This window comes from Neofelis nebulosa, chromosome 1 (assembly GCF_028018385.1).
Source record: "Neofelis nebulosa isolate mNeoNeb1 chromosome 1, mNeoNeb1.pri, whole genome shotgun sequence".
Taxonomy (NCBI): domain Eukaryota; kingdom Metazoa; phylum Chordata; class Mammalia; order Carnivora; family Felidae; genus Neofelis; species Neofelis nebulosa.
Genome location: NC_080782.1, coordinates 61,407,483 through 61,431,385, shown reverse-complemented (window position 1 = coordinate 61,431,385; position 23,903 = coordinate 61,407,483). Strand labels below are relative to the sequence as shown.

At 44.3% G+C, this 23,903-nt stretch overlaps 1 protein-coding gene across 5 annotated transcripts in view; it reads right to left on the bottom strand.

Moving 5' to 3' along the window:
* Positions 1-23,903, bottom strand: part of KCNIP1 (potassium voltage-gated channel interacting protein 1) — a 345,009-nt gene that overhangs the window by 38,927 nt on the left and 282,179 nt on the right. The gene's annotated exons all lie outside the window — the stretch shown is intronic.

Here is a 23,903-nt window from a genome sequence, read left to right as displayed (position 1 = left end):
CCCAGAGGGGCCAGGCCAGGCTGTCCGTTTGTGCTAGATCGGCCCCAAGAGTTTGAGGTTCTCCTCAGGAGTGAATGGGGGTGCTTCCAATGGTGCTTTGGAAAGGGCTGCACAGGTGAAGGTGAAGGCCATGGGGAGAGCCGCCTCCAGTTCTGTTGCTTTCCCTGCTTTCAGCTGCTTGCCCTTCCTAAGGCCCCTACACTGCCTGCCTGCTCGTCCCTCTCCAGGCAAAACCCCAAGTGCCTGCTGCAGTCGCTGCAGCTCACATTGTACGACAGGAGAGTGTGTGGGCTCTTTCAAACCCTTATGTAATTGAAACATCTCTGCATTTACAGGTTAAAAAATTTTTTTAATGTTTATTTACTTTTGGGGGGGGGAGGTAAGGGGCAGAGAGAGGGAGACACAGAAGCTGAAGCAGGCTCCAGGCTCTGAGCTGTCAGCACAGAGCCCAATGTGGGGCTTGAACTTACGAACCGTGAGATCATGACCTGAGCCGAAGCCGGGCGCTCAGCTGACTGAGCCACCCAGGCGCCCCCACATTTATAGTTTGATTGAAGCTCAGTCACATCACTTCCAATCAGGTCACGTTGATGGCAAGCCTTCTGCTGTCAGATATTTGAATCTGTCAACTGGAGACGTGGAAAGGGTTGGATGCTGTGCAGAGGGAGTGTGGCTTGAATCCCATGCCTGTCACACACTCGTTGTGTGGCTTCCACAATTTCATTGCCTGCCCAATGGCATTTCTTCATATGTGAAGGACACTCACTACTTAGGGTCTTCCCAAGGATTAGGTGGATACCCAGAAGTGTGCATTTAGTCGGTGTGCAACAGGTGTGGTTCCTGCCTTTTCCCCTCCTGTCCGTTTCTGTGTGTGGACTGGGTCACTCTGCTGGGTGTCAGTCTGGCACCACTTTTATGGGACAATGTGTAGGAGGTCTGGCCTCTTCCCAGAAAGACCAGCATAGGGCAAAGCACACTGAACAACATCCCTCAACCCCCTGGTTCAGTGTTCTTTGCTGGGCTGGACATTTCCATTCTCTGGGCTTCAGTTCCTTCTGTAGTAAAAGGGGTGGGGTGGACAGGGACCCTGCCTTTCTACTTTGTAGCCTTACCAGTACTCTGTATTTTTAGTTTACTAATCAGTTATGGATCTAGTCTTCAGAAACATCTCCAAAGTCACCTTGAACCTATGCTATTTTCCGTTTATATTAATTTTCTCTCAAGATACTGAGTTTTATTAAGTTTATTACTTTTGGGTGAGTCAGAGTTCTTATCATCAGTCTAGTTTACTTCTTTTAACCTTCTAATTTTACTATATTTTAGATTTTCTCAACATTCTTGTACTTGTTTAACAAGCACGTAAATATGTCCATGCTCTCTGTATTCAGATTTTAGGAAAAAGATGTGTAGAAAAGAAGTTTAATGAATTCCTACTATGTGAAGATATGCCGAGTGCTTTCACTATTTGTGAAATCTCCTTTTATCTTTCCAGAAATCTGGGGAGGTGATGTAGGGATCCTCAGTTTGCCATTGGACAAGCTAAGACTCAGAAAGCTTGTGTGACTCTCCCAGGGTCCCACAGGGAGCAAGCGCTTGTTCCGGGATCTGGAGCCAGATCTTTTTGTAATGAACGTTGTAATGCTGTAGTGTTGTGCCTGGCTTCTTTCCGCTTTCCTTCTCTTCTTTATACATCGGAGAGATGCAAGTTATTATTCCCCAGAGTTCCTCAGGACCGATTCTTCGCATCTTCAGACCTGGAAGATTTTTTAAAAGCCTCCCTATCTCGTCTAAAGTGCAGACTCGATAGGAAGGGGCCTCCAGGGCTCCCATCCAGCAGCTTGCTTCTTTCCTGTTGCACTTGACCGAGGAGGAATCTTGGGATAAAGTGCTGTGATTGCCTCAACTTAATTCAGACCCGGCCGAGTAGCAGCCCGCACATTTAACACCATGCATGTTTAATTGCATCTGGCCGATGAGTGCGTTGTATGTTTGGGTATCTTAGGTGGTTCTTGGGGAAAATTGAGAGCATGTATATCAAGCAATTTTTGAATTATGTCTCTATTAGCATCTGTGAATGTCTCCCCGGGGGAATCCAGGAAAGCTCTATTAGCAGAGCAGTTTAAAACAGGATTGGAGGAAGCAGTAGGGGAATATCCCGTAGGGAACAATAATTATAAACAGCACTTCCATGTAAACAGGTCTTAATGTGTTTTCTATATTGAATTCCTGAGAGTGAGACTCTTGGGTGGTGTCTCAGCGCCCCCTCCAGGGAACTTAAGTAGAAGGCTTAGTGGACCCCTTTGCCTCCCTGGGCACCAGAATCCTCTCAAACCATGGCAATGCTGAGTTGTAGGCAACATGATCATAAAGCCATTGTTGTGTGACCTTGGGCAAGTCACTTCCTCCCTCTGGGCCCTTGTAGAGTTATTTATAAAGTGTTAGCACTAAGCCAAATGCTCTCATACAACTCATGTCAATTAATTCTCCCAACATCCTACAAGGTGGGTTATAGTACCCCATTTTACAGATTAGAAGAGTAAGTCTCATGGGAGTTAAGAACCTTGTGCAAAGTCATTAGTCAGCAAATGGCAGAAGTGGGGTTTGAATTCTGGCTTCTGACTCCAATTCCAGGGTTACTTCCAAGACTCCAGATCATTTCCATGACTTTTAGGATCTTGTCCAGCTAAACATTCTATGAAATATACCTTTTTGGTAGCAGAAGTTTGGTGATCTCATCTTGACTTTTGCAACCCTCCCTCAACTTATTTAGGCTCTGGCAGCCATGGGGACAGATATATTTCTCATTAGTTCTATGTTTTATGGCTGCTGCTGGCTTCAGTGTTCTAGGGTGTATGGCTCAGACCAATGTACCCATTTGACATCCTAACTGAGGGTTGGTTGTCACGGTGATGGTGGTATAGAGAAATGTGGCCCTGGCTGGGTCATATCCCTTCTGTCTACCTCGAAAGCTAGTATATCACGTGTCTTCCTGTGAAATCATGAGATCATGATTCAAGTTTGGATGGATCTTGGATGTTATCAATGGTTTTCAAACTCCTATTAAGGCAAGGAATTCTTTAATGAAAAGCAATTTTGCATGGAGGCTAAGTAAAATAGATGAAAGCAATTAGATGCTGGGGTTAAAGAGGGAGAGCAGGAGAATGTTTTGTTTTGTTTTTTGTTTTTTCCTTCCCCAAATCCCGTATGGTCCTCCTTCTGGAAATTTTATAGATCAGCATTTGGAAACCACCGATCTAATTCAACCTGCTCATTTTATGGTTGGCTAAGGTAAACCCAGAGAGGAATGTGGATATTGCTGAGGGACAAGGCTGAGGCTGGAGTTGAGGGCTATGGACATGCTGCCTGGGGCTCTTTCAAAAACAAAGAAGTACCAATGAGGTGTCCAGGGTTGGGCTTGAAAGCATTCCCAAGCATGAGCAGGGATGGCCATTAATTTGTGCATTAATCCATTCATTCACCAGCTTTCACTGAGTATCTAGTTGTCAAGTAGGAGAGCTTGCTCTATTCTTGGAATGTTCTCTGAAATATCAAGGGATTACTCCCAGGGCAGCCCAGAGTGGGGAAAAGAAAGCTTGTCAATAATTAGGATGTGTATTAAGAAGGGAATGTAGAGGTCTGGAGAAGGAGCCAAGCTGTGGAGGAAAACGAAGGCCCAGTGGAGGGGAGTGAAAAATAACTCTGTGTATGGTGTGGGATGTGGAGTCTTTGCTGGAAGGCTTGGTCTTAGTCCCCCAAATGTATCCCAAGGTGTGAGGAAGCTTTGCAGGTAAACCTCGTTATTCGTTCATTCATTCAACACTTCTTGAGCATCTAGAACGTGTTGGGCACCATGCTGGGCAGAAGGAGTGTGTGTTGAACAGGGCAGATGTACTCTCTTCACAGACAGCCCCTCCTCAAGTCTCCTCTTTGTCGTCAGAATAAAGGCATTTGTTCATTCATTCAACAAATGTTTGTTCTTGGTGCCAGAAGTAACTCTTCTCTCAAAGCTGATTCCCTCGGGGGGTGCAGCTTAGAGTGTCTCGTGAGGGGGAAAGGTCACCCCAACCATGTTCTCTCTAGTTTTTAAAATAAGCAAATGTGAAAGCAGGTAATAGCCTAAAGCCAGTATACTATGTTAGTACCATAATTTAAAAACATTTTTTTTTTTTTTTTTTACTCAGGCTCTTCACACACAGATTCACGGACAGGATGATTGCCTAAGTGGGGATCTGTGTTTCAGGGGTAGTTGGAGCTCAGTCAGTGTGCAGAAGGGTATGCTTTGATGGAGGTGGATTAAAAGCCAGGAAGTCAGGAGAGGATGCACAGAAAGACCAGCCCAAGTGGGCGTCCCAGTGGAAGGGCCTGAGTCACTTGAGAGAGGTTGAGAGCCTGGGGCTAGAGAGACAGAAGATGGGGTGGTGGGGTAGAGGGGTAAGCACGGAGAGGGAGGGTGAAGGCAGAGAGGAGGAACCTATGAAGAGCTTTGATTTTTTCACCTTTGAATATTGCCTGGAGGGAAATAAAGGAACAATACTGCAGTGCTCACTTATTTCAAGGGCATGGGATCAGTGGCGTGCCTTGCTGAATAGACTACACAAGTGACTATGTGTGTGCCATTGAACTCTGACTTCAGAAAGCCTCAGATGCCCAGTTGGAGAGATGCCTGAGGAGGAAGTAATGAGACAGACTGCCCTTTCCAGCCAGGTGTGTGGCATCGGAGACAAAGGCAGGGTTCCTCCCTGGGGCTGGTTTGGCTGGGGAAGGCAGGGGGGTGGAGGGTGGTGGAGTTCTGGCTACAGCTCAGGTGCGAAGTCGGCTCCTAGAACTTTCTTTTGCAGCATACGGTCTCTAGAGACTGGAGTACAAAGAGCAGTTGGTAAGCGTTAATAAGCTAAGCGGACTCCTAAAAGCTGATGATTGTAGGCTGGAACTCACTGGACCCCCAGGTGAAGGCTGGAGGATCCAGAGAGCTGAGAATGCACTGAATCCACTTCCTGTGGCTGCCTCCCGCCCTTTCTCACTCCTGCCTCTTCACCCTCTCCCCAGTTCTGACCATTTCTCTCTTCCTCCCTCTTTCCTTCTGCCCCTCACCTTCCTATCTTGTCTCTCCCATTCTCCTTTCTCTCCAGGTTCTTCTGTAGTTGAAAATATGATAGACTTTCTCAGCAGGTTCAGTTTATTCCTTAAGCACATGCTATATTCACTTTTCTTAACATAAAATCAGGTGGTGATCCTTCTATGTCCATAGCAGGAATCTGAGCACTGGTGTCATAGCAGTACTTGGCCCTGGGGACAATGTGGGACTGGGATGGTAGGCCAACTATCACTTTGTTTGTATGGTAGGGGATTGTTTCTTTTTTTTAAAGTTTATTTATTTATTTTGAGAGAGAGAGCAAGCATGAGCATACATACACCTCCTGCGTGCCCATAAGCGGGGAGGGTCAGAGAGAGAGGGAGAGAGAGAATCCCAAGCAGGCGTTGCACTGTCAGGGTGGAGCCCACCTCGGGGTTCGAACTCATGAACTGTGAGATCATGACCTGAGCTGAAGTCAGATGCTTAACCGACTGAGCCACCCAGGCCTCCCTGGAATGGTTTCTGAGCACAGAATGCATCCTCCTGATGCAGAATGCATTTCTGTCCTCTTGGTGGTCGTATAAGTAGAAAGTTCTAGACACAGAACTGGGAGCCCATTCAGAGCAGGAGACAGGATTGTCCTCGTGGGAGATGAGAGGCCTGAGGAAGACCCTCCTAGTTACCTTGAAAGATGTTTTCGGGACATCATAAGCCTCGGCAATGTAAAAATGATAATATAATTAACAGATTTGGTAGGTAGAGGGAGACAGGAAGAATAGAGGAAGTAAAAGTGTCCTCGTCTCCTGATATTAAAGAGAAGGTGGGCAGTAGATACTGTTCAAAGCCAATATTGAAGGAGTTAAGAATTAAGGACACCATTGAAAGTATAACAATATCGACAGAAGCATTAAAAATAATGAGACCTGGAGGTAGAAAGAGGAAAAAGAGAAGAGAGGTTTGAGGCTACGTCTGTAGAGGAGTAATCTACTTGGGTTCTTTTGTTTACTCAGTGGTGGGAGGGCATATGAACCCTGGGTATATATCTATAGGTGTCAGCAAGGCCATGTTCCTTTAAAATTTTTTTAATGTTTATTTATTTTTGAGAGAGAGAGAGAGACAGAATGTGAGCATGGGAGGGGCAGAGAGAGAGAGAGAGAGAGAGAGAGAGAGGGAAACACAGAATCTGAAGCAGGCTCCAGGCTCTGAGCTATCAGCACAGAGCCTGACGCGGGGCTCGAACTCACAGTCGACGAGATCACGACCTGAGCTGAAGTTGGATGCTTACCCTACTGAGCCACCCAGGCGCCCCTGCCATGCTCCTTTTAAAGTCTCTGGGGGAGAATCCACTCCTGACCTCTCCCAGCTTCTCATGGCTGGCAGTGTTCCTTGCCTTGTCCGTCACTCCAACCCCTGCTTCTAGCTTCACATCACCACCTTCCCTTCTGTCTATGTCCGGTCCCTGCCTGCCCCTCTTTTATGACAACATATAAGACTTATGATGACATATGCAACCCACCCGGGTAATTCAGGATACTTTCCTCATCTCAAGATCCTTAACTTAATCACATCTGCAAAGAACATTTTTCCTTATAAGGTGACATTCATACGTTCTAGGATTAGGGCAGGATGTCTTTGGGCGGCCACGATTCAGCTCACTACAATCTAACTGCGTTAGGTTATGAATACTTTGCCAAGAGGAGGGTTACAAATATTCAATGGGTAGAAATAGTGATATTACCAATGCTCCAGGCGTGGTTTAATTACAAATTTTCCTACATTTGGACAACAGAAAGTGCTTGTAGTGGGACCAGAAGACTTGACTTGAGTCCTGAAATTGTTACTTTATAACCGTGTGGCCTCGAAGTCAAAGCCTCAGAACTTCAGTTTTTTAAAAACTATGAAATTAGTTCAATAGCACTATAGGATCTTCATATCTCACAAGATTTCTCTGCTGTCCAAGTTAAACACTTGATGGGCGATGGGTGCCTATGGTATAAAGTACTACACAGGCACTAAGTCCATAAGAAATCACTAAAGCTGGCTATATGTGCGTAGCTGACTTCACATGAACCACATTTCAAATCTTTTGCCATCAAGTAGACCCAGCCAACCTCTGGAGTAATAATTCATGTTTAATACAATTTAGAGTGCATAGAAAGACAACTGTTTCTAAAGACTCCAATAGACACACTTGGATTCTCATGGTTTCCCTGAGTTTGTGAAGTTATTACTATTACTGCTATTTTTTGGGGTGGTTTTCAAAGCCTCTGACATTCCTGATTCTATAAACAAGCTATGGTTAGAGACATAGTGAAATTACCTTACGTTTAGATAGGTGTAAGATATCAGCAAGAGAACCCACTTTGAGAAACACCGATGTATGCCTCACTGTTACAGTTATGCCTGGACCTGTAACAGTAGGTCGCTTCCACAGTTGCTGTAGCAGTGCCAGGAGACATGATGCTTTGGGGAAAGGGGACTCCCATCTGGCAGGGTGAAGTTGCCTCAGGCTGGCCCAGTGAGCAGCAGGTGAGACAGAGGCAGAGAATTAACTGGTAATGGTCTCTGAACTTTCGGCGGGGGGTGGGCATTACTTGTCTGTCACCCCGCACCCCTGCCTGATCTCCTCTCTGCAGTCCCTGCTGCCCTCACTTTGGTGGAATGGGTGAAGAGTCGGATTGATCTGCAGGCCATGGCAGTGAGGGCTGGGTGTGCACGGTGACACTGCATACAAGGGGAAAGTCACCCCAGTCTGGTTTCTACTCTGGAAGTCTCACTGGCAACTTCCAAATCCCAAGGGAAGGACTGTACTGCCCAATAGGCCTGATGGACTTGGGTTTTGTCTTTTTTTCTCTTATGAGCAGGGTATTCATTTGATTGGCATGATCTAAGGCTGAAAAATAATTGAGCGTTTAGGAAGTACCTGCTATGAGGCAGATAATAAGCTTGCTACTTTCCCATGTGCCACTTCTTTCAATCCTTACAACAACAATCTGCAGCATTTACTACTACTGTTATGAGTTGAGTTGTGTCACCCAAAAAGAGATGTTGAAGTCATGAACCCTAGTACCTGTGAATGTGACCTTGTTGGAAATAGGATCTTTGCAGTTAAGGTGAGGTCATCAAGGTGGCCCTAATGCAATACGGCTGCTGTCTTGGAGGAAGAGGGAAGTACTGAGTGAAGAAGAGACATACAGGGAGAAGATGGCCGTGTGCAGATGGAGACAGATTGCAGTGACAGTGTCATAAGCTCGGAAACACCTGGGGTTACCAGAAACTGGAAGAAGCCAGGGGAATTCTCCTCTAGAGGCTTAGAGGGAACACAGCCCTGCCAACTCCTTGCTTCTGGATTTCTGGCCGTCAGGACTGTGAAAGAATACGTTTCTGTTGTTTTGAGCCACCTGCTTTGTATAATTTGTTACACTAGCCCTAGAGAATTAATACAACCATCATCCTCATGTCTCCCTTTTTACAAGTGAGGAAAGTGAAAGCTGGGGAAGAAAAGGGCCTTGCCCACGGTCACACCACTGATAAATGGCACATCCAGGATTGGAACACAGCTCTTTTGACTCTAGGCCCAGTATCTATACTCTTCTAAAATCACTAGTGGAAAATAAAATGAGAATAAGATGAGGCCCTAGGAAAGACTACCGACAGGTTCTTCAGAATTGTTCCCCTGCTCTCTTTAGAATGGCTTCATCCCATTGGTCCTGGTGTACTCAACAGGAGGTGGTATTCTCCTCTTGGTACTCGAATGCGTGAGCAGAATTTCCCATGTCACATGCACAATAAAAATGGCATTTTGGACCATATGGGGAAGGCTCTAGTATAACAGGCTGTGTGGTGTAGACTTAATGACAGACCACAGACGCCATCTTACTTGTTGAGCCACTTGGAATACAGGATGGAGGGCAAAATTTTAGAGACAAACATCTCCACCTTATTATTGCTGTATTTTTGGAAATTTTATCTAATTTCTCGAAACCTGTATTCTTTTCCCTTATATAAAAGGAACAATGATATCTACTTTCCAGTGTTATTTAGTTTTTTTCCTTAGAGTGTTATTTTGAGGATTACATTAGCTCATGTACATAGAAGCACCTGGCACTATACCCAGGACACTGCAGGTGCTGAATAAATGTTAATTTCTTCCCTCACCTAAGGTTCCTGGAGGCAGTCTTAAACATATGCTTTCTACATTTCACCCTAATCCCCTCATTACTATAACATTAGATGAGTAATTGATATATTCCGTGGTAATAAAACCAAAAGCTGTAATACTGAGAAGCTAAAGCAGGGGAAGGGAGATGGTTATGTCTGGATATGGAAAGGAAGAGCAAGGCACTATTTTCCATGGCACCTTTAGCCTTAGAAGGAAGTTTCTCTGGAAATTTCTCTTATGTTAATTTGTAATCTCAGTGGGTGTCTGCTTTGAAGCCTGGAACAGGGATGAAACACGTTTTTGGGATCTGATGGTGAACAGGGGCTTTGCTCAATTTGTTATGGACTGGCAGGCTGAGTTGGGAGCTCTAGAGAAGCACATATCAGGGGCCGAGCCTGGGAGAGTTCCTATGTGCGCACAGAACTGTTCTACCAGATTGTTCGATTTCAGGTGGTTTTCAAGAAAGAAAGAATTTTTTGAATGTGCTTCAGCTTCCAACATCTCAGGGAAGCACAATCAGTTTTAGCTGAAGCCTAGCATACAGGCCTGGCATATAGGGCAGATAAAGTGAAGATGGTTTTGTTGAAGCAGGGACATGGGGCGCAGGATCTGCCTTACTGCGCCCAGCACCAAACTGAAAACAAGGAAACGTCTGGGTCCCTTCAGAATGCCATGAAGCAGAGATTGAAAATCATCAATATTCTCATAAGGAAATTTAGATCCAGATAAAAAATGACTTGACCAGGGGCGCCTGGGTGGCGCAGTCGGTTAAGCGGCCGACTTCAGCCAGGTCACGATCTCGCGTCTGTGAGTTCGAGCCCCGCGTCGGGCTCTGTGCTGACAGCTCGGAGCCTGGAGCCTGTTTCCAATTCTGTGTCTCCCTCTCTCTCTGCCCCTCCCCCGTTCATGCTCTGTGTCTCTCTGTCCCAAAAAAAATAAATAAAAAACATTGAAAAAAAAAATTAAAAAAAAAAAAAAAATGACTTGACCAAATTTAAATAGAGAGTGATCATTGATAGGAACCAGGTCTCCTGATTCCTAATCCAGGGCTCATCCAACCACATTATCCTGCATTCAGTCTCTGGTCTACCTCAGCTTTGTACTTCAGCTGGTCCTTTGTCTACAAATGTATCTCATTATTATGTATAGTTAAGGCATATGATGCTTCTTGGAAGAGAAATTCTGTCTACACAACCCAATCCAGTTATGGAAGAACATATATCAAATACACATTGTATATACATTGAATATAAATTACTGGAGGTTGGTTTTGTTTAATGCATTGCTCACCAAAATTGGAATCTTTCCAGAAGTCTAATTTTACGTGATAAAAATTATATAAACAAATGGTGTCCTATTGGGGACAAAATTTCGTAAGGAGGAAGAAAATACTCTTCATTTCTTGAGCTCCTTTAACTTTGGAAACCAAACTACTAACTTTGTAGTCATAAACAGCATGGTTAACCTGAATTTTTGACTACAGTCTCACTAAGGAATGGAAGCTAAAGTCACAGCTAATGAGGTGATTTTAGGGTAAGGATTCTTGTGAGGGTTGAGGGTAAAGGGGTGAAGGAGGGGAAGGAATTGGCATTTGCTAATGATTAGCATTTCACAAAAGTTTTTAACACCACAGTCTTCCCACCTGCTTCTTAACTTTCATCAACATAATGACTTCTAAAAGTCATTGACTTCAACAGAGCTATCAGACACTCTGAGGACTGTGATGTTATGTGCTATTCTCACAAAGCTAGTAATCCACCAAGACTCACACGCACACGGGGCAGGAAGAGAATATTTAACCCCTTCCAGTTCCCCAACTCTCCAGGCACCACATTTCTGCACCATGGACAGCGCATCATCCCTGGGTCAACCTGAGCTCCGCGGCGGGGGCTAGGGTCAAAATGGCTGGAATTTAGCAGGGCTTTTGCAAAGCTCTCGGGTCTACGGGGTCTACGCGCTACTTTGCCGGGCGTTTTCTAAACTACTCATGACAATCTAAGCTGAAAAACATTCTTATAAAATAGGGAAGCTCAAGAGCTCGCTTACCGTCTGACAAGTCAATCAGCCCGAGGTAGTGCAAAAGTTTCAGAGAGGAGCACAGGACCACCACTATTCCCAGTGTTTGGAGTCCCTCGGACTCGCCCTCCGCCCACATCCTGCCAGAGCCCTGGCGCCACCAGCAAGAAGCCAGGCAGGCATTTAAAGCCTGTCTTCCAAGCCGTTCTTTCCGCTGTGCTGATTTTCACCACTCTCTTGGCATTCCCTCCCTCCCTCCCTCCCTCCCTCCACTCCTCCCCACTCCCTCCACCTTCCTCCTCCTCCTTGCCAGCAACCTCTACGTTCATAGCAGTCTTCGCTTTTGCTTTTACTGTCTCTTCTCCTAAGGCAATTCCCCCAAAGGCTTAACCAACCCCTGCACATCTAGTACCCGAGTGTAGCCCTAACCGGCAGTGTCTCATGGCTATCCTCTTTGCGACTGGGAGGGCACGTGTGTGAATGTAGACTATTTCAGACATAAAGGAAAACACTTCACAGCTTTCTATCTGCCATAGGCTTAGAGGGGAAGGCTATTTCTCAAAAGGACAACAATTTGCCTGTAGTTCTCCAGTAAAAACCTATCAAGCTTGTTCTGGGGTACAAGCGGTCCCTGTTCTGACATCATCAAGTACCCCTGGAAACTGTATCACCAAGAAAGTATTTGTAAACTGGGCTGAGTCTACAGTTCTATTTGTGTTTAGGTTTTACATCAGTAGAAGAAATTACTAAAAGCAAAACTGATTGAGCAAAACTAGAAAGAAAGTAAAAGATGGGGAAGGAAAGGAGTAGGGTTATTGGTGTGTCCAAGCTTCTGGACTCTGTGGGGGCGTCACACTCTGCCTAAACTGGATTGTTCCCAGTGAGCCTGGTGGAGAAGGGCAGCCAGCATGGAGAAGAGGGAAGACTGAGACTTCAATCACAGACACCTGCCCTTGGGAAAGTTCCTTGATCTCCACAAGGCCCTTTCCTCTTCTGCGAATAAACCTGCCTCAAATAAGGGAGTCCTCATCAAGTGTGATGAGCTTGCAGTTAGCAAATGCTGGCCTGAGATTTGGAGAATACAGCATGTGGGCAACAATGCAGGGGAAAGACATTCTCATGACTTCTTGGTAGGGATGTAAATACATACAACCTCTCAGGAGGGAAAATCTATCAGAAATAGAAAGTGTATATACCCTTTGATCCTGGAATTTCACTGATAGGGATGCCTACATGTGTGCACATGTGTGTTTGTGTGTGTGTGTGTGTGTGCATGTGTGTGAAAGGATATTCATTGTATCATTTGTTTGTAACAGAAGACAGAAAAAACTTATATGCTTATTACTGAGGAAAGTGGTTAAATAAATTATAGAGCATATGTAAAAGGAATACTATAAAGCCATTAAAAATATACAACACAGGAGTGCCTGGGTGGCTCAGTTGGTTAAGCACCCAACTTTGGCTTAGGTCATGATCTCACAGTCATGGGTTCGAGCTGTGCTGACAGCTCAGAGTCTGGAGACTGCTTCTGATTCTGTGTCTTCCTCTGTCTCTGTCCCTCCCCCACTCATGCTCTCTCTCTCTCTCTCTCTCTCTCTCTCTCAACAATAAAAAGTAAACCATTAAAAAATGTAAAAAATACACAACATATTTATGTATCTTTTCTTGGAAGAACACGGAAAATATATCATTAAGGAAAAAAGTAAGTTGTTTAGTAGATTATCATTTTAATTTTGAAAAGGGACACACACACACACACACACACACACACACAAACACACCATCTTCAGGCCTATACATAATATAGTTTCAGAAGGATACACTGATAATTGACAATTTAATTGCCTCTGGAGAAGACCACTGAAGGTGTGGTGTCAGAGGGAGGCCCATTGTTGAAATTTTCTCCTATGTATACAATCTGTTTTAAACCACAATAACTGAATGTGAATGCTCATGTCTCCTTCTTTTCTTTCTTTGTGAAAGGGGAAGATATTCTACATATCAGACTGAGACTCGTGTCTCTGCTCTGCACTTTCCTTCTTGGTTCTGTATATCAATCTCCAATCTCATTTGCACCTGGGCAGTGGTGTCCTGAACCAGCCCATTCCAGCTAATAGTTAAGTTTTTAGGAAATTAACAAGGCAGTTGTTAAATCTTTGGTGGTTTGAGCAGCCGCAGTAGGAATATTTACACTATGGAGATTGGCAAACAGCACACGAGTGCTTCCTCTCCCTCCCTTTATGGCAGGGACACCACTTTGCTTTTCCAGACCCCACCTGCCCAGAAGGAAACCTGACAAATGCACCTGCCCAGAGGTGTTCCTGACTTTCTGGGTTTCCTCTCTTCTGGAGCCCTAGCAAGTGTAATAGTTAACCCAATGGGCTTAGTGGGATTTTAGGCATCAGCATAGCCAGACATGAGGAACTAAAGTAAGAACGGAGAGTCTTCAGTTTCTGGTAAGTCAATACTTTGTTCTCTTGGCTTCTCTAGCCTACACCTCTCCTGGTTTCTGCCTGCTTCTTCCCCTCTCTTTCCTGCTTCCTTGCCAACAACTCCCTGCCTTATAAGACTGGTGCTGTCCCTGACTCTGTTCTGCCTCTGCATGCTCCCCTTTTGCAAGCTTATGCCTGCTAACTGCTCTAGATGTCAGCTCAGGACTGACTGGCACTGACTGCAGCCATGATGTGTCCAACGGGTTTCACCTTTTGCCCTCTTTCACGTCATGCACAGCACTCCCAGCTCAGTTCCACCGACACGTATTACTGAGCGCCTGTTAGATGGAAGGCTGGGTGCCAGGAGTGAGATTTCATCTCTTGTGGCATTCTGGAATTTCTGGGAATGAAAGGCATGAAAAAGAGAAGTAGTGGCTCCCATGTTCTGCTTGCTGTCACCATGTAAGGACTTGAATTTTTCCAAGAGCTCTGGTCTCAAAGCCTGGTCCCCTCCTGATTATCTCTGAACCCTGAGCTTTAGGGACATGTGTCCCCCAGGTACCTTAGCTCAATGGCAAGCAGACAGACCGAACTATTTTCTAGCAATTGTGGGGTGCTTTACACAAGCCATCTCCCCAGATTCTCACAACAGATCTTCGGGGGGTGTTGCCATTTTCATCTCTAAGATCAGAGGGATGTTCAAGTCTCATAGGTAGTGGGCGTCTGAGCGTCAGGCACAGATCTACCTGCTTCAGAAGTCCAAACTCTCCCACATGTCCAGCTGATCAATGATGAATCTCTGGTTTGGTATTTGTGAGAGATACATGAATTGTTATTCGAGAGCCTGCCTTGTTCTCATATCCCATTTCCATTCAGCATCACGTGGTGTCTACACAGCTCTTCCCTCTACATGTAGCCTCCTTTTAAATTTTTATTGGAGTTCCATCTTTCACTTGATGAGAATTTTTTGCCCTAACCGAAGCAATCATGGAATCCATTTGACAAATTGCTTTTTCTTATTTCCACACAGATTGTAAGGTGAACGCGTCTGCATTGTGGGTATGGGCCTACACAGAATTGGGCACTTCTCTCACCAGTTTGTCCCAATTGACTAGTTTTCGGCCAAGAATCTTCACTTTGGTGGCCCTCTTCAATTTTTTGTCAGCACTGGCAGGCTTTATTCCCCACCCCCCACTCTGGGCTGTTTGCCATAAAGAAACAAAGGTTTGATCATTCATGGGACATTCTCTTTGGGTAAGATTATAGCAGGAAGGGCTAGAAGTGAGGTGCTGAGGGGGAAAGTGGGTGGTGAATCAACCTCATGTACCTGATATCTGACTTTTGTTCTGACCCAGACACCACAGAAGGCTGGATTCCAATTCAGATCGTCACATACTGACACATGAATACCGGCCATGGACTTCAAGGTCCCTTAGGAATCTTGGGGACCACTCTGGTCACACTCACAAATGCTTAGTGTCTTCGCTCAGGCTACTGTAACGAGATACCATAGACTGGATGGCTTGAACAACAGACATTTATTTCTCACCATTCTAGAAGCTGGGAGGTACTGATATAAGGATCTGGTAAGAGGCCTCTTTCTGACTTGTAGATGGTTCCTTTCTTCCTGTGTCCTCACATGGTAGAGAGAGAGCTGTAATCTTTTTCTCTACTTATAAAGTCACTGATTGTATCATGAAGGCTCGATCCTCATGACCTCATTTAAACCTAATTACCTCCCTAATTACCACTTCCAAATACCATCAGATTTAGAATTAGGGTATCAACATATGAATTTTGGGGAAACACAAGACATTCAGTCCATAGCACCTAATTCTGCCAAAAATCACATGTTCACCAAATCACTGGGTTTGAATTTAGATCTTCCAGCTACTAACTATGTGACCAGGGACAAATAATTAAACTTATGGAGTCAGTTTCCTCATCTGTAAAATGGGGATAACATTTTGGTACCCATATCCTAGGACTGTTGCAATGATGAAATGAGCTAATGCTATAACCTCTTAGCACGGTCTCTGACACCCAGTGAATGGGGCTGCAACACAGAGGTTCAGAGCACAGCCTCCAAGACCAGACTGCCTGCACGGACTCTTAACTCTACTTCTTACTTAGCTCTGTGACTATTGGTTAGTTACTTAACTTCTCTGTGCCCAAGATTTCTCATCTGTAAAACAGAGATAATCATAGTACCTACTTAAGGGTTGTTGTAAAGATTGAAATGAATTAGTAATTAAGCATAGAAAGAACCATATTAGTACCATTATCATTATTATCCATACTAAGCTCAAGGGGATAATATATTAGCAGGGGCTGATGGAGAAGTTATAGATTAAGTTGTTATGTTCTGGAGGTTTGGGTCTGGGGAGAGAAAGGAATACTGCTTCAGGCAGGGGAATCAGACCTACTCTGGAGATTTCTGGGTATTATGAACTTCAGTTCTCCAGCCACAAATCTTCCTTCCAGACAAATGGTTTCAGGCAAGTATTTGTTGCTGCTTAAATTTCACTTGTGTGTGGGCCCCTAGCAGTCAGCAAATAAAACTCTCTTTTAGCTAGCTACTTCTGCTGCTCTCAGCTTGCTCACTGATGTGTAACCTGAAGTAAACAGAGGTGTCCTGTGGTGTAGCCTCCCACAAGATTGGAGCAGTTGGCTTAGCTAACCAAAACCACATGTGCAAAGCCACGTCCACATTCATTGGACTCAGTAGGGCTTGCAGGTAGTATGTGGGTTTCTGAGTGGTCTCCTGGTAAGGTACTGTCTAAATCTCATTTGGATAAACTAATTTGGTAGGAGCCTCATCTTCCGGAATGTTCTGCTGCAGTTGGCATAAAAATAATGCCAATAATTGCATTTGGAGTTTTCTTTTCTTTAAAAGGTGTAAAGAAATGAAAGAATTCCTCAGAGCACCATCTTTGAGCTCTTGATTCTACCAGGAAGCAAATTATTTAACTGCAAGATGGTTATGGTTCAGAGAGAAAATCATTACTATTCCCATCACTGGTCAAAATAGGAAAATTATTTCTGTGTTCTTTTCCTAGCCCTTATCTTGCAGCCCTTTTGGGGGCACTGGCTGGGTTTGTTTAAATTAGTTTTATAGGGGTGCCTGGCTGGCTCAGTCAGAAGAGCGTGCAATTCTTGATCTTAGGGTCATGAGTTTGAGCCCCACGTCGAAGGTAAAGATTACTAAAAAAAAAAATTAAAAAAAAAATAAATAAAACTTAAAAAATAAATTAGTTTTATAATGATGATGATAACTGTACAATAGGAAAGTAATGACATCTTCCTTTTTTCTTTCCTTCTTCCCTTTCCTCTCTTCTTCTCTTTCTCTGTTACCACGCTTGTGCGAACACAAAAATGAAGGCTTTTCCCATCAGGAAGTTCACAATATCTAAAAAGTCCTTTAGGATTTTTCCTTTGCAAGTTCTGTTTCACCTTTTCAATTATTTTGCGTTATTGTAGTTTCTCAACAGATATTTGGTGAAAAAATACTATGCCCTAACTTTAAGTTAGGGTGCAGAATTATTTCCATTTTGCAGATAAGAAAACAGGAGCAAAGAGAGAGAAATAAATGCTATTAACATTTTCCTTGGATCAGGCATTGTGCTGGACTTTCACATGGGTCTTCTCCTTTATCTTAATTGTCATAACAACCAATTAGATGCTCACTGGTGGCCAGCTTCCAGAAGAAGCTCAGAAAGGGTGAAGTGTCTCCCAGGAGGTGACACAGCTGGTTGGTGGCAGAGGCCAGACTGAGTTCAGATCTCTGTATCCTTTCATTCGGGATTTCTCTGGTTCCCCTGGTCAGGAGTGGGGTGGGTGGTTAGGGATGGGGTTTGGAGTTGGTCCTGATCCCCAACTTTCCTGTTTCTGCTCAGTTCTTTCCCTTGGGCCCTTTGCTTCTCTCTCCAGGAACAACTATGGTACCAATAGCCACCCCCACCCCACTGGGTTAGATATTCTACACATTTTATCTCATTTGGTCCCAGCAATGATTTGACTTCTTTTCTAGTCGTTAATGCCCCTGATGGGATATTTATGGATTTATGGGATGGGGCAGATGCTGAAATGTAAAAAAAACAAAACAAAGCAACAAAAAAACCTCAATGCATCTAGCTGGAAACCTATCTCTCATATGCACATTGGGAAGAGGTGTCCAGCTCCAAGCAGCTTCCCGCAGAATCCATCTGGGCTGGTTTTCCATCCCAGGCTTCAGCACCTGAGTAGTCAATTCTCAAAGCCACATCTGTTTGTTTGATTTTGATTTATCACCACCCCATGGAGCCCGGGGGCAAGGAAGACTATGGTAGGATTGCTTTCTGGTTTTTCCTCTGCGATTTTAGAAAACCCTTAGGAAGGACCATTCCAAATACCTTAGGAGATCAATTTGGGGAGGATCCGGAACTCTGCTGCAACAATTCCGTATCCATTAGGATGAACTTCAGGACCCCCTCTCTCCACACCACCCCAAATGTTCACCCTGCAGACTCCTTCAACATTCTGCCCTTCCCTGCCCTTCCCAGGGTCCTAGGCTGAGGAAGGAGAAATGTAGGTCTCTTTGCTTAAAGCAGGCCAGAACACAGGAGTTCACATTGCCCAGCAGGGAAGAGTAATGAGCACATTTATCAATGAGGCACAATGTTTGTGTCAATTGTCAGCGCGAATCATTTGTTGGTTAGAGCAAAACCTAACTGCCATTGGTGGAAATTCATTTGCAAATGAAGTCAGTGAGATATGGCATTTAGATATCCACTGACACGTTTCCATGTTTACCTCCTTTGCTTTCTCAGGAGGGATCCAGGCTCTGCTGGAATTTCAACAGAAATTCCCATTCCATACACACACTGTTTCCATCCTTTCTATCCTTGCCTCCCCTCTTCACTGCTTTCTTCCTTCCTGCCATCCTACCTTCCCCTCTCGTCCCACCAATATCATATTTCCTGTGTACTATGCCCCAGGCACTAGGGATACACCACTGACTAAGATCTATCTCAGCCACCAAGGAGACTCCAGTCCAGTGACTGTCCTTACAAACAGAACCACAGATGGGGCACCAGTTCTAACCAGCTATGTTCCCAACAGAATGCATTTGACATTGCCTTCCTGACCTGCAGAACTTCACTTGCACTGCCCATTCTCTTGTCTGTTTCCCCATATGGAATGCTTGCTCTTCTTTTCTATGCCAAATAAAACCAATTCAGCCATCTGCTCTCTTTTCTCTGAATGCAGAACATGTATTTGTCAGTCATGTGTTTTTTGGGAGAAATCTCTTGCTTTAGTTTCTTGCATTACTAATTAACTCTCAATTACAATGGTAAGAGTTATTACTGCTGTAGGAAGGCAGCATGACAGGGACATGAGATCTGAAGGCAGATTTGGGTCTATTCATGTCTCTGACATTTACTAGCTGGATGACTTTCAAATAACTTGACTTTGCTGAGTCTTCATTTTCTCACCTGTCAAATGAAAACAGGTGGTACTTCCTGGGTCTCAGGACACCTCTGTTGGCCATGAATACAAGGATGGTTTCAAGTGCTCTGGCAGAAGCATCCACTTTCCTTCAAGGAAGGTGTTTTCCTCCTACCCCCAAGAGATCTGTCTTCAAGGTCCTGTCCAGGGCCCAACGTGAACAGTCCGTGGGCTGAGCTTTGAAAACTGGAAGGAGGTATGTTTGCTTATATATATTTTTATCCACACATATAAGATGTCCCAACCCAATTATTTTATGGGATCATAGAATATTAGAGGGGCAAAGTAAGTCTGAGGACATAGCCTCAAGAATTCTCCAGTGACCACTGATTCTCAACCCTATAACACCTGAGGGGAAGACACATTTTATTGGGAACACTGGCCAAGGCATTGACTCTTGTTTGATGATATGGGGAGTGAACTGGATAGAAGATTTCAGAATCTCTAAGAGGCAGATGTGTGTAATCAAGGACAGTTCCCTAAATGATTCTTCTATGTGCCCTTCCCCCATTAGAACCACTCAGACTCCTTTAAAAATATTATGAAATATTTCAGACATAGGAAGAGGCAGGAAAATAATATGATGATACTCATATACCTATTTTGGGAGACAGCTATCCCTATCTATCTATCAATCAGTAGAACTGAAGCCCATATACCCTGCTCAGATTGCACTCATGTCCCCCCCGCCCCAGGAACCATATACTGAATTTGGTTATTTTTACTTCCATACATTTTTTTTTAGTTTTACTACACACACACATGTATGTGTATATTCCTTAAATAGTATACAGCATCATTTTATATGTCATTACATTTTATATAGGTAGAATCATACCACACCGAAACTTCTGCAACTTGCTTTTTATTGCTTTGCTCAATCAAGCCTGTGTTTATGAAATTCACCCACGTTGACACGGGCAGCTGTGGTTAATTTTCATGTTGTATTATATTCCATTTGTGACTATGCTGTGCTAAATACACTATTCAACTGTTGGTAGATTGTTAGGCTATCACTTTTAGGCTATTGTAAATGAGGTGGCTCTGCTCATTATTGAACATGCTCCTGTAGCCCATTTGCAAGAGTTCCTTTAGGGCGGTGGTTTCAATGGGGATTTTGCCCCCCAGGAGGCACTTGGCAACAATATCTGGAGACCTTTTTGGTTGTCAGAGCTGGGGGATGCTAGTGGCATCTGGTGGATAGAGGCCGGGCATGCTGCTAAATATCCTACAATGCACAGAATATCACAACAAAGAAATCCCTGTCCCCAGTGTCAACAGTGAGGAGGCAGAGAAACCCTGCTTTAGGGTGACGGTAGCATTGCTGCATCACAGACTCTTTACTAAGCATCGTCACGCTGTTTTCCAAAATGGTTGTAGTAAACTTACACCCAAACCAGTGGCCTGTGTAAGGACTCCCACACACCTCCATTTTATAGATTGGAAACCTGAGGTGCTGAGTGACAGGGACAAGGGTATGGAATGACATTCAAAAAACTTTGACAAAGACACAGATGTTGTTGTATTTTTCCAGAGAGGACACATCAAAGGAAGATAAATCTAGTCCTTCAATGCAAGAGACATTTACACAGTGTCTACTATGTTCCAGGAGCCATACTTTACACACATCGTCTCTCGTCTTCTTCAACTGCAGAGCTTGGTACATGAGGATCACACAGCACACGTCATGGCATGGACTTTGAGGTCAAAGGACCTGGTGTTGGGTTCCTGAGCAGTTATTTGCCAGCCCTGTGCCTCATGAAAGTTACTCGACTGCTCTAAACTTCAGTTTCCTCACCTGTAAGACAAGGCTTGTACCCAGTACCTACATCACAGTGGTGTTGTGCCAGAGGAAATGCAGTGGTGGCCCATGAATATTAGCGGTCATCAGCATCGTCATCACTCATTTATAGATAAGGAATGGAGCCTCAGAGTTTGAATATGTTGCAAAAGTGATAAGTTGTAAGTGGTAGAAATAAAATTTGAACTCAGGTCTGTCTGACTCCAAAGTCCATCTCATTTCAATTGTGTCATGTTGCTCCCCAAGAGGGGAGCGCTCCTAGTCCCATCCCACTAATCTGGACTTTGGGGCAGAGGGTGTAGCCCATATGAATTACTAAAAGTCAGCCTTCATCAAATACTTTTAAATGACACATTTGAATAGTTTCATGAATATTTAGTAACTCAACTAAGTAAAACAAATGCTGCCAAGGCTTAAGTGCCCTGGGGACCTGCTGGAGTAGATCGACAAGGATGATCCGTAATTATAATACGGACTTGCGTGCAAACGGTGATGCTGCAGAGTATGAAAACACCTCACTCTCTTACAAATTATGACTCTCTCCTTTACTATGTTACTGCTGTTAACCTGCTCCATCTTTGAAGACAAACCAACTGAAACCTATCGCATCTGCAAAGGATCACAAATTTAGTATTAGTGGTGTCAGAATGAACGATGCTTCCTTCCTACACCCTATTTGCAATCATGTCCTCCAATTTCTCCTCCACTCCCCACCCCACCCCCTTTCCTCCTGGGAAGACATTTGTCTTTAGAGACTGGCAATGAGGCATTTGCCATTATACACATTATGACATATTTTACATATGCTCCAAGAAGCTGGGGCTAAATTACACTGGTGAGTTATTAAAAACAGCTCTCAATGCTATTATTATTTATTGCATTTCCAACTCTCTGCAGCAGCTGATTACACTGCTTAATCTTGTATTTTTTTTTTTAATTCCCCCTTCCCTGAAATTAATTCTCCCTGCAATGAATAAGCAGGGTCAGCTGCACTGAGTGCCCATCGGGAAAGAAAGTTTGGATTCTAGAGAAGAGTTTGATTGACAGCTCTGGGACCAAGCCTCTCTTTCTTCAGGGGAGGAAGTCATTCACTTGAAATATGAGCACCTTTTCTCCAAAGTACTTCCAGAGTTTTCCAAATCACAGGTCTCTCCATGCTGGTCCCCTCCATACAGTGTCTGTTGCCATCTCTGACTGTCATCGAAGGTCTTCAGTGCCATGGCCACTGCTCACCTCCCAGCCTCACCTCCCACAGCCCTGCCTCTCCACCCAGGATGCAGTCATCCGCGGGACTTACAGTTCCTCCAGGGCCAGGCTTTGACTTGTGAGCCTTCCTACCTGAGGGCCATTTCACTTGAAATCCTACCTCCACCCTTATTTCCTTGGCCAACACCTTTTCCTTTCAGACTCAGCTTAGGAAATATCTCATTTGGAAAGCCTCCCCAGTGTGGAACCCGAGTGTTTCTCCCCTGCCTCCATGAAACCTTGCACTTAATGTGGATTGTAGCTCTTGACACACTGTATTGTCATTGTGTGTTTACGTATCTGTTTCTTGTCACACTGAACTACATGAGAGCAAGTTGTTCAAGTTCCCAGTATGAGGCCTACTGCAAGTTAGTGCTTTAGAAACTAAGAAATCCCAAACTCGGAAGTAGTTAGTGGAGTAGAAAGAGCCAAAGCTCTTGAATTAGGCATTTATGCTTTCATTCATTCATTCATTCATTCACTCAACAAATATTTATTGAGCATCTGTTATGAACCAGGCACTATACTAAACCCTAGAGATACAATGATTAGAAATCAATGGTTATAGTGTTAATGGCCTAATAAGGGAGAGGTATAAAACTCAAATAGCAGCATAAGCATATAATTATAAACTGTGATAAGTGCTATAAGAGAAAAATACTCAGTTATGACAACATAAACACAGAGCCCAACCCACACCAAAATTGGTGTAGGGAGTATCATCAGTGATGCCTTTCTTGAAGAAGTGATACTTGACCTAAGAGCTGCAGGATGAATAGGTGTTAACATGGGTAAGAGCACTTAAGGAATAAGTGAAAGCATGTGCAAAGGTCCTGAGGTGAGTGGCAGCCTGAGTGCTCAAGAGGTGCCTGGGAACTGACTGAAGGCCAGTGTAGGGGCCCAGGGAATGGGCACGGATGGAGGGGATATGATGGAAGGTAAGACTGGGAGGCACTCAGGGGGTAGGCCACGCAGAGTTTGGTAGACCATGTTATGGATTTGTCTAGCCTGGGCACAATGTGTTTTAAACAAAGGAATAACATCATGAGTGAGAGAGAAAGAGAGAGAGCAAGCATGTGTGTGTGTGTGTTGTATGTTTTAAAATGCCTGTGATGGAGAGAACAGAATGGAAGGTGACAAAGTACACAGATATTGTGGGGTATATACCTGTAAACTGCCTCAGATGACACGATGGCAAGATGGACTTAATGACTGAAGCACCAGTTGGAGGTGGGAAGTCTTCCAGAAGTCCTCATAGAGACACCTGGATCATATGTCAGGGTCACGGACCTGCTCTAGGATGTGCCCCTTCCAATGCAGAAACTCATACTGGGGTTAGCTGGTTTGGGGGCCTCTGCTTTAGAGTTAACCTCCCAGGGCCTGTCCTACCTGAACTGAGGATGATTTATAGTTTATGCATCTAAGGTAAAGAGGTCAGAGAGCGAACTTCACCTCTAAATTCTGCCTTTGACTTCTAGGTCTTGACAATGTTAATTCAACTCCAGACTGGACTTAATTTTCTACCTTGGGAAGAATGGGACCTGGGATGTCATATGATTCATCCTTCCATTCTATCCATCCATCAATTTCTATCTCCCATTCATCTATCCATCCATCCATCCATCCATCCACCCATCCAACAAATATTCACTGGGACAACACTGGAGAAGTGTCTAGGACATGGCC